Below are 9,590 nucleotides of genomic sequence, written 5' to 3'. Positions count from 1 at the left end.
GGGGAAGGCTGTACCCAGGTGGGGGGCCCCCTTTCCGTGCGGTCAGTGGGGCCGTCCTGCACTTCTGTGCGCTGTGCCCACAGAGGGCCCCTGGAATCCAGCCCTCTGCCCTCGCCACTCCTCCTGTGCCCCCCTCTGCGTGACGGCACCAGCCCGTTCTCTGGCCGCCAGGCTCCCCTCTCCCTCGCTCACGCCTCCCGGCTGCCCCTAGAGGCAGTTTCCTGAAATACAAGTGACCAAGTCACCTGCCCCTGGGAACCATCGTGGGGCCACTCTTCTCAGGACCCAGGAGGCTGTGCCTGTCTCGCACATCTCGGCCCCAGTTCGACGCTCACTCCTGTGCTCACACTTGCGCACAGCTATGAAGGCACGTCCGGCGTCAGGCTGAGGGGAAACCAAGGCCTAGAGAAAGTCGGGGCAGCAGCTGCTCTTTCCTCCTGGGTCCTGCCCCCTCCTGGCGTGTGCAGACCCCGAGCACGGACAGATAGGCAGCCGGAGGGAAGCGCAGAGCTGCTTCAGGCGAGCATGGAGTTTATTCAAGGGGCGGGTGGGGCGGGGGCACGGCTCAGTAGCAGACGCCGTCCACCTCCGACATGACCACGGACACATTCACGTGGGTGGGTTTACCCGCCAGGCGGTCGATGGTCTTCTGGGTGAAGGCCAGGGGCAGGGCCTCGTGGCCCACCATGCAGGAGAAGGACTCCCCCTGCTTCCAGGCCTCGGCATCCACGCGCAGCACGCTGGTCACGGCGAAGGTGGGGACACTCTGGTTGGGCTCAGGCAGGGACCTCCAGGTCAGGTACTTCTCGCGGGGCAGCTCCTGGTTGCCCTGCAGCCACCGCACCAGCACATCCTTGGGGCTGAAACCTCGCACCAGGCACGTCAGCGTCACCATCTCATTGAGGGCCAGCTCCTCCGACGGCGGCGGCAGCAGGTGGACCTCTGGCCGGAACGTGTTCACTGGAGGGCAGAGAGCAGGGTCAGGGGTCTGGGCAGGGAGGAGAGTGCCCCCTGCCCCCTGGGCAACCCGTGTGGGGGGTGGGCGGGAGCTGGAGGGTGGAGTGGGCTCAGGAGTGCACCTCGCGCACTGTGTAGTGCCCAGCCGCCCACTCGCGGGTCAGGGCCCACCTGAGGGTTTTGTGATGGTGGCGGTTAGCGAGCCCTTGGACTCGGGGTGGGTGGCGGTGCAGGAGAAGGACTGTCTGTTTTTCCAGGGATCGGCGCAGCCCGGCAGGACACTGGACACGCTGAAGCAGCCGCAGGAGTCAGGCTTGGGCGGCTCCTGGATGGCGTTCTTCCCACCTGTCGGGTTCCAGGTGAAGGTGGCGCCCTTGGGGTCTCTCAGGCCACTCAGCGTACACGTGAGGCTGGCATTGGAGCCCAGGAGCAAGTCCTCAAGGGCCGGCGGGTGCAGGGACAGGCTGGCCTTTCCGCACGAACACTGCACAGTTGGAACTGAGAGAGAAGCCAGAGCAGGTCAGCGAGCCCCTCCGTCCGCTTCCCTGGCCTCCATCCCCGGCCCAGGCCCCTCTTGGCCACCCGCCGGGCCCTCCATCCCCGGCCCAGGCCCCTCTTGGCCACCCGCCGGGCCTCAGCCACCTCTTGTCTGAGGGGAGTGCCCACAGGGATGCAGCCAGGGAGCTGGGTCAGGGTGACACCATGGGGGACCCGCCCCAGCCTGCCCTCTGACCTTGGCAGGGCACGTCCACGGTCTGGATGGATTTGGAGAGGTGCTGCACTTGGCATTTCACAGACTTGCCCTCTGGGCACTGGTTGGCTGGCAAGGTCAGCTGGCTGCTCATGGTGTACAGGCCCCCGGCCTGAGCAGGGGGGAAGTTCCTGATGGACACGCCCTCGCCGCTCTGGCTCCAGGTCACCTTCGGTGGCGCTGACGGGAAGAAGCCCTGGACCAGGCAGGCAATGACCACCTGCCCACCATCGCTCCTTAGGCTCAGTGGGAAGAGTCTGGGGCTGGTTTCAGGCACTGAAACACATGGTGTGTTGTGAGATGGCAGCCTTCACGCTGACCAGACGCCCGACACGGCCCCATGAGGGCAGGACGACGCTGCGTTTCCTTAACACGCAGAGCGTCAGTGACTGCCCCAAGGTCACGCAGCCTGCATGCGGCGCACCCGGGGTCGGCCGTGGCCACCTGAGTCCAGCTGAGCCATTTCTGAACGCGCTCCTTGGGACTCTGAGCATGTGGACCACACACGCTCCTCAGACGTGAGGCCTGGCTGCTGCACACGGCTCTCCCACTGACCAGCTGAGTCTGTGTGTACTGTCGGAGCCTCAGCTGCCCTCTGTGCAGTGGGCACGGTCATGCCCTTCCCCAGGGTGTGGGGTATCGTGAGAAATGGGCCCAGAGAGAGGGCAGAGAAAAGACAGAGAAGCCTGGGCTTGAAGCTGAGTCTGCATGGGGGCCAGTTTGTCTGTCCTGGGGCTCAAGCTGGGGAGGAGAGGGGGCCTGAGAATTCTATGTCCCCCCTCCCACTTCCTGGGTAAAATTCCCAGTCCAAGCATCTCCCCCCACAAAGCACCCCCCGCCCCCGCCCCCATCCTCCTAAACTAGCAGTTGACTTCCATGGACTATGGGGAACTTTAGGCTGGAGGCCCAGTTCCAAATCAGTCCTTCTGGGATGCCCCCTGGACAGCTGGGCTACAGAGGGCACGGTCTGCCCTTGACCTTTCACAGTTCCCTTCCGGTCAACTGGTGAGGGGAGAGGGGAGCACCACATTTGCACCCTGAGGCTGCATGGCCCTGTGTGCCCCCGAGAAACAGAGGGGGCTGTCTGGCTGGAAACCAGGGCTCTGGGGGTGACCATGCTCAACCCACTGTCCCCTGTTCACCTCAGGCACTAACCCAGTCCACCACAGTTCAGCCCAGCCTGGCCCAGCCCAGCTCATTTCAACCAAGCTCAGCCTAGTTCAACTGAGCTTGGCCCAGCTCAACTCAGTTCAAGCCATTTCAACCCAGTCCAGCCCAGCTCAGCCCAGTCCAACCCAGCTCAGCCCAGCCCAGCTCAGCCCAGCTCAGCTCAGCCCAGTCCAGCCCAGCTCAGCCCAGCCCAGCTCAGCCCAGCTCAGCCCAGTTCAGCCCAGCCCAGCCCAGTTCAGCCCAGCCCAGCTCACCTCAGCCCAGCTCAGCCCAGCTCAGCCCAGTTCAGCCCAGCCCAGCCCAGTTCAGCCCAGTCCAGCCCAGCTCAGCCCAGCCCAGCTCAGCCCAGCTCAGCCCAGTTCAGCCCAGCCCAGCCCAGTTCAGCCCAGCTCAGCTCAGCACAGCCCAGTTCAGCCCAGCTCAGCTCAACACAACCCAGCTCAGCCCAGCCCAGTTCAGCCCAGTCCAGCCCAGCTCAGCCCAGCCCAGCTCAGCCCAGCTCAGCCCAGTTCAGCCCAGCCCAGCCCAGTTCAGCCCAGCTCAGCCCAGCCCAGCCCAGTTCAGCCCAGCTCAGCTCAACACAACCCAGCTCAGCCCAGCCCAGCTCAGCTCAGTCCAGCTCAGCTCAGCGCAGCCCAGCCCAGCTCAGCTCAGCACAGCCCAGCCCAGTTCAGCCCAGCTCAGCTCAGCACAGCCCAGCTCAGCCCAGCCCAGCTCAGCTCAGTCCAGCTCAGCTCAGCCCAGCCCAGCCCAGCTCAGCTCAGCCCAGCCCAGCCCAGTTCAGCCCAGCTCAGCTCAGCTCAGCTCAGCACAGCCCAGCTGAGCTCAGCCCAGCACAGCCCAGCCCAGGCCAGCCCAGTTCAGTCCAGCTCAGCCCAGTTCAACCCAGCTCAGCTCAGCCCAGCCCAGCTCAGTCCAGCTCAGCCCAACTCAGCTCAGCCCAGCCCAGTCCAGCTCAGCTCAGCCCAGTCCAGCTCAGCCCAGCCCAGCTCAGCTCAGCCCAGCCCATCCCAGCTCAGCCCAGCCCAGTTCAGCCCAGCTCAGCTCAGCCCAGCCCAGCTCAGCCCATTCCAGTTCAGCCCAGCTCAGCTCAGCCCAGCCCAGCTCAGCCCATTCCAGTTCAGCCCAGCTCAGCTCAGCCCAGCCCAGCTCACCTCAGCCCAGCCCAGCCCAGCTCAGCTCAGCCCAGCCCAGCCCAGCTCAGCTCAGCCCAGCTCAGCTCAGCCCAGCCCAGCTCAGCCCAGCTCACCTCAGCCCAGCCCAGCCCAGCTCAGCTCAGCCCAGCTCAGCCCAGCTCAGCCCAGCTCAGCCCAGCCCAGCCCAGTTCAGCCCAGCTCACCTCAGCCCAGCCCAGTCCAGCCCAGCTCAGCTCAGCCCAGCTCAGCAGAGCCCAGCTCAGCTCAGCTCAGCCCAGCCCAGCTCAGCCCAGACCAGGCCAGCCCAGTTCAGTCCAGCTCAGGCCAGTTCTGCCCAGCTCAGCTCAGCCCAGCCCAGCTCAGTCCAGCTCAGCCCAGCTCAGCGCAGCCCAGCTCAGCCCAGCTCAGCCCAGCTCAGCTCAGCCCAGTCCAGGCCAGCTCAGCCCAGCCCAGCTCAGCTCAGCCCAGTTCAGCCCAGCTCACCTCAGCCCAGCCCAGCCCAGCCCAGCTCAGCCCAGCCCAGCACAGCCCAGTCCAGCCCAGCTCAGCTCAGCTCAGCTCAGCCCAGCCCAGCCCAGCTCAGCCCAGCCCAGCTCAGCCCAGCTCAGCTCAGCCCAGCTCAGCCCAGCTCACCTCAGCCCAGCTTAGCACAGCTCAGCCCAGCTCAGCCCAGCTCAGCACAGCCCAGCCCAGCTCAGCCCAGCTCAGCCCAGCTCAGGCCAGTTCAGCCCAGCTCAGCTCAGCCCTGCTCAGCCCAGGCCAGCCCAGCCCAGCCCAGCCCAGCCCAGCTCAGCCCAGCCCAGCCCAGCTCAGCTCAGCCCAGCTCAGCCCAGTCCAGCCCAGCTCAGCTCAGCCCAGCTCAGCCCAGTCCAGCCAGCTCAGCTCAGCTCAGCTCAGCCCAGCTCAGCCCAGTCCAGCCCAGCTCAGCTCAGCTCAGCCCAGCTCAGCCCAGCTCACCTCAGCCCAGCCCAGCCCAGCTCAGCCCAGTCCAGCCCAGCTCAGCTCAGCTCAGCCCAGTCCAGCCCAGCTCAGCCCAGCTCAGCTCAGCCCAGCCCAGCTCAGCCCAGTCCAGCCCAGCCCAGCTCACCTCAGCCCAGCCCAGCTCAGCCCAGTCCAGCCCAGCTCAGCTCAGCTCAGCCCAGCTCAGCCCAGTCCAGCCCAGCTCAGCTCAGCCCAGCCCAGCCCAGCTCAGCCCAGCCCAGCCCAGCCCAGTCCAGCCCAGCCCAGCTCAGCTCAGCTCAGCTCAGCTCAGCCCAGCCCAGCTCAGCCCAGCCCAGCTCAGCCCAGCTCAGCTCAGCCCAGCTCAGCTCAGCTCACCTCAGCCCAGCTTAGCACAGCTCAGCCCAGCTCAGCCCAGCTCAGCACAGCCCAGCCCAGCTCAGCCCAGCCCAGCTCAGCCCAGCTCAGCCCAGCTCAGCCCAGCCCAGCCCAGCTCAGCTCAGTTCAACCCAGCTCAGCCCAGCTCAGCCCAGCTCAACCCAGCCCAGCTCAGGTCAGCCCAGCTCAACCCAGCCCAGCTCAGCTCAGCCCATCTCAGGCCAGTTCAGCCCAGCTCAGCCCAGTTCATCCCAGTTCAACCCAGCTCAGCTCAGCTAAGCCCAGTTCAGCTCAGCTCAGCCCAGCCCGGCCCAGTTCAGCCCAGTTCAACCCTGTTCAGCCCAGCTCAGCCCAGTTCATCCCAGTTCAACCCAGCTCAGCTCAGCTAAGCCCAGTTCAGCTCAGCTCAGCCCAGCCCGGCCCAGTTCAGCCCAGTTCAACCCAGCCCAGCTCAGCCCAGCTCAGCTCAGCTCAGCCCAGCTCAGCCCAGCTCAGCACAGCCCAGCCCAGCTCAGCCCAGCCCAGCTCAGCTCAGCCCAGCCCAGCTCAGCCCAGCTCAGCTCAGCTCAGCACAGCCCAGCCCAGCTCAGCCCAGCCCATCCCAGCTCAGCCCAGCTCAGCCCAGCTCACCTCAGCTCAGCCCAGCCCAGCCCATCCCAGCTCAGCCCAGCCCAGCTCAGCCCAGCTCAGCCCAGCTCAGCCCAGCCCAGCTCAGCCCAGCTCAGCTAAGCCCAGTTCAGCCCAGTTCAACCCAGCTCAGCCCAGTTCAACCCAGCTCAGCCCAGTTCAACCTAGCTCAGCCCAGTTCAGTGCAGCTCAGCCCAGTTCAGCCCATTCTACCGAGCCCAGCTCAGCACAGCCGAGCTCAGCTCAGCCCAGCCCAGCCCAGCCCAGTCCATGTGTACAGCACCCTGATCTGTGTCTTCTGGGTCAATGGCCATCTGCCTTTCTCCCTCTTGTCTCTGTATTGGTACCTCTCCTCCATCCTCCCACCCCAGGAGTCTGTAGCATGGCCTGGCTGTGGAGGAGATGAGGCCTGATCAGCTTCTGGGACCCACCTGCTCAAGGCTGCCGGCGGGTCCAACACAGCTGGGAGAGGCCCACGCCTTTTGGCCGTGTGGCCATGCCCTGCTGGTCCCTGTGCCCACCTGCCCAGAGGCGCTGGAGTGGGGAGGGAGAACGAGGCCTCGTCCAGTCCGCTGATGGCCGTATGGTCTCAGCCGACCCCTGCCCCGCTCTGGGCCATTTGCGCTGTGAGGTGAGGCCGATGCTGGGAAGGGGCTGCGTGACGGTGTCTGGCCCACAGCTGGGGGTCACTCACCCACTTCCTGTCCCGCCAGTTGCGGCCGCGTGCCTCCACGTCATGTCTGGTCTGTGGTCTGGCTGTGGTGGTACCAGGTGTGTGTGGCCTGGGCTGTGGGACCCCCAGGAGCCTGGCCCTGGCCTGAGGCCCTGTGTGTGCAGGTGGGTGCCGTGGTGGCGTGTGTCTCCACGGGGCGCCCACGGGGCTGGGCTGGTGGCCGAGGTGCAGAGAAGCAGAGGCCGAAGTAGACAGAGTCAGGGGCTTAGGGTTCCTGAGGGAGAAATAGTCCCTGAGGTGCGGGTGAAGTGAGGGCCGCAGGGGACGCTTCACAGGCCGGCAGGGCGGAAGCCCCAAGGGACAGCCTCGCCAGAGTGACCGCAGTGAGCAGGCCCCATAGACCTTCAGGCCACAGGGCGGCTGTGAGGGTGGGGGAGCCACCCCCTCCTCCACCAGCCTCAGCAGCAGTGGGGCCCTCGACTGAAGCTGGACAGGGGTGTGGGCCCCCCCGCGTGGAGCCTGGAGTCCTGTGGTCGGGGTGGCTGAGGGCCTGCCCCCGCCTGCATCCACCCAATTCCTGCCCGGGGTTCTCCGACCCACAGGCCCTGCCGGCTGCCCAGCTGCTCGGCCCTCCCTGGTGCCCCTCAGGAGGTGGTCCCTGCCCGGGCACACGAGGGGCCGTGGGGCCTGCACCTGCTTTTACATGTTCATTCATTTCTTCACACCAGAAGGTTCTGGAGCTACACACAAGCACCTATGGTCCCCTCCCGGGAAGGACACCATTGCGGGGAGAGTTGCAGGCAGGTGGCGGGGGGAGATCAGCATTTCCCTGGGGGTGGGGTGGGCCCAGGAAGGGAGTTGGGGCAGGTGGGCTGGGAGGGGGAGATGGAGGGAGGAAGGGGGGCCTGGGGCAGGGCACCAGGTGGGCAGACACACCTGGTCGGTCAAGGGACTTCTGGGGTTTTATCACGGACCCTGGCACACTCACAGCATCGGCCACGAGGGGCACTTCCTCCTGGGCTGCTGGACTCCGGGCCACCCCACGCCCACCGCTCTCACGAGCACCAGCGGCTCCTGCATCGTGGTTGATTGGCCCTGAGGATCCTTCCTCTTGCCGGCCTGTGAGGTCCTGGGGCCCTGCCCCTTCCGGGGGTCTGAAGCCCCGGTGTCCCCTGGAGCCGCCCCGAGGGAGCTGGAGGCGTGGGACTCGGGGTGAATGCTGGGGCAGTGCCTGGCGGGAGTGGAGGAAGCAGAGGGGGGTGTGGGGCCGGAGGCCGCTCTCTCCTGAGGCCGGTGTCCCCCACGCAGACAGCAATGCCCTGCTGTGGGCACAGACGGGTGCGGAATGTGGGGCAGAAAGAAGAGCTAGGACTTGAGGCGGACGGATGTGGGGTCTTGCATGACCTGACGGTTGCAGCGGTTGGGGGAAGGGCCTGAGCCCGAGTGGACACTCTTGTTAAGACCGATGAGCACCTCTGGGAGTCAGTGGCTTGCTGAGCGCGGGTCCAGTTGGGAGGGAAGAGCCGGGACGGGGCGAGTCCTCCCCGGGCTTCTTCGGAAGGAGGAGGGGCCTCGGCTTGGCCAAGGCCGACTGGCTGGTGGTGAGTGTCCTGGGGCCGCGACGAAGGACCTCACACTGAGGGGCTTGAACCAACAGAAACTCAGTCTCGCACTCTGTAGCCAGACGGCCGAGATCCAGGTGTCCCAGGGCCCTGCTCCCGTCAGCAGCTTCAGGGGAGGGTCCTTCCTGCCCACAGCCTCTGGTGGCCCCAGGTGTCCCAGGCATCACCCAATCTCTGCCTCTGCCCTCATATGACCTCCTGCCCTGAGTCTGATCTCTCCTCCTCTGTCCCTTGTAAGGACGCTTCTCACTGGATTTAGGGCCACCTGGACAATCTCATCTTAAGATCCTTAACTTCAATCGCATATGCAAAGACCCTTTGTCCGAACAGGATCACCTTCACGGGGTTCCAGGGCTTAGGACGTGGACATAACTTCTGGGCCTGGGGGCACCATTCCGCCCTCTGTGGTGGGTTGATGAAGAAGAAAGAGGAGGAGGGGCGGAGGGGAGCCCGAGAAGGTGGGGCCCTGCTGCTGGGAGGGCGCATGCGGCAGGGCTCCTGGGAGCCCGGCTGGCTGGCTGGGATGCGTCCTGCTTTTCTCTGCGGGCCTGCTCTTGGGCTGTGCTCCCACTGTGCCAGCCCCTGTTCTCAGAGAGACAGAAGTGAGCGATCCTGAAGTGGGATCTTAGTTCCCTACCCAGGAATCGAACCTGGGTATCCTGGATGAAAGCCAGGAATCCTAGCTGCTAGACCACCAGGGGCCAGAGGCTAGAAGGAAAGTTGCCCTGGCTCTTGCCCTGTTTGAAAGCAAGAATGTTTCACGGAGGCAAAAACTACAAAGCAGGTATAAAGTTTCTTTTTTTTTTTAACATCTTTATTGGGGTATAATTGCTTTACAATGGTGTGTTAGTTTCTGCTGCATAACAAGGTGAATCAATTATACATATACACATGTTCCCATATCTCTTCCCTCTTGCGTCTCCCTCCCTCCCACCCTCTCTATCCCACCCCTCCAGGCGGTCACAAAGCACCGAGCTGATCTCCCTGTGCTATGCGGCTGCTTCCCACTAGCTATAGAAGCACAGCACAACATGTGGGCTAGGGAAGTAGCTTATTGAAGACAGGAGGAGGCAGAAATACTCACCTGGAGAGAGAGGGTGTGGGCGTCCTCCCTGATGAGAAGTGAAGGGGTGCTCGGCTCGTCTGTACAGCACGGCTCTCCTGGATCTCTGTCTTCCTCTGGCCCATTACCTCGCCTCTTTTCCCACATCTGACCTGCCCTAGGGCCCTCCTGACAAGTTTGTATCTTTTTGACAAGAAAGATTCCAACGCAGGCTTCGCTGGTGGCGCAGTGGTTGAGAGTCCGCCTGCCGATGCAGGGGACACGGGTTCGTGCC

At 64.8% G+C, this 9,590-nt stretch overlaps 1 gene segment (V, D, J or C); it reads right to left on the bottom strand.

The window, feature by feature from the left end:
- Nucleotides 1–565: 565 nt before the first annotated feature.
- Nucleotides 566–9,441, bottom strand: LOC307181282 (Ig alpha-1 chain C region-like). The segment is given in 5 exons: nt 9,338–9,441; nt 7,691–7,862; nt 1,691–1,928; nt 1,129–1,455; nt 566–960 (listed from the first exon to the last, which is right to left on the bottom strand).
- Between the last annotated feature and the right edge of the window lie 149 nt (nt 9,442–9,590).

Source organism: Stenella coeruleoalba, assembly GCF_951394435.1.
Source record: "Stenella coeruleoalba genome assembly, contig: scaffold_225, whole genome shotgun sequence".
NCBI classification, from domain to species: Eukaryota; Metazoa; Chordata; class Mammalia; order Artiodactyla; family Delphinidae; genus Stenella; species Stenella coeruleoalba.
The sequence above is the reverse complement of the archived record's forward strand: the minus strand, read 5'-3'. Positions and strand labels throughout refer to the sequence as shown.